Below are 1052 nucleotides of genomic sequence, written 5' to 3'. Positions count from 1 at the left end.
AATTTGACTTTTGACCTTCAAGTTTGACCTTTGACTTTCAACTTTGACTTTCTCGTTTAACTTTCAAGCTTTCAAGTTTGACTTTACAATTTTGACTTTTAAGTTTGACTTTTTAAGTTTGAATTTTCAAGTTTGACTTTTCAAATTTGACTTTCATGTTTGACTTTTTAAGTTTGACTTTCAAGTTTGACTTTTCAAGTTTGACTTTCAAGTTTGACTTTTTTGGCTTCATAATCAGTTCTATTTTTGGTAAATCAATTTTGTGAATAATGAGTTGATCAATCACAAAAGAGGTCAATGAAACTTCCTGTTCTCAAGCTTGTAGTGATAAAATCAAGCATTATCGTGATGAACATGAGCTATTAATTAGGGAAATTGAGGATCTTAAGTATGAAATATATACCATAAAAAAGGCTCAAAAACCCTTAAAAAATCAATTAGAGGCCAAAATCAAAGACTTTAGAAAACTTTAAGAATAATACAACACAAAGTGTGTTCATTATGATTATGCTCAACAAAAAATTGCCGAATTAACTGCCGAACTTGATGCATTAAAAGCTAAATATAAAGATGCTGAATTTAACTTTAAGAAATTTGACGTGTCAAGTGAGGTAGTTGTGTTCATGATAGAAAAACAATTAAGATTTAAAGATAATCAGAATAATGGTCTAGGGTATCACAGTGTTCCATCACCCTTCAATGACAATTATACCCCACCCCTTGAAACCAATGAGGTAGAGATACCTGCTCAGTACGGCCTGCCCCCTGTTCCAGCTTCAGCTAAGACTGAACAATTTGGCCCAACTGAGAACATTGAGGTGAATGATACTAATGTTTCTACATCATCTGCAGAGCAGATCAAAGTGCATGATGGGCATAAGCAGAATACAAATAACTATCGTTCTGCTGAAAATGATTCAAAAACTTATGATAAGGTGAGCGATACTAAGGCTTCTACTTCATGTGCAGATAAAGAAGCGGTGCAAGATGGGAGTGAGCAGATCAAAATCAATTCTGAGTCTGCTGAAAGTGTTTCAAAAGTTTATGATGAT

The sequence above is a fragment of the Lactuca virosa genome, chromosome 5, assembly GCF_052849685.1.
Source record: "Lactuca virosa cultivar CGN04683 chromosome 5, Lactuca_virosa_CGN04683_v6, whole genome shotgun sequence".
Classification (NCBI taxonomy): Eukaryota; Viridiplantae; Streptophyta; class Magnoliopsida; order Asterales; family Asteraceae; genus Lactuca; species Lactuca virosa.
This window is presented reverse-complemented; position numbering follows the sequence as displayed.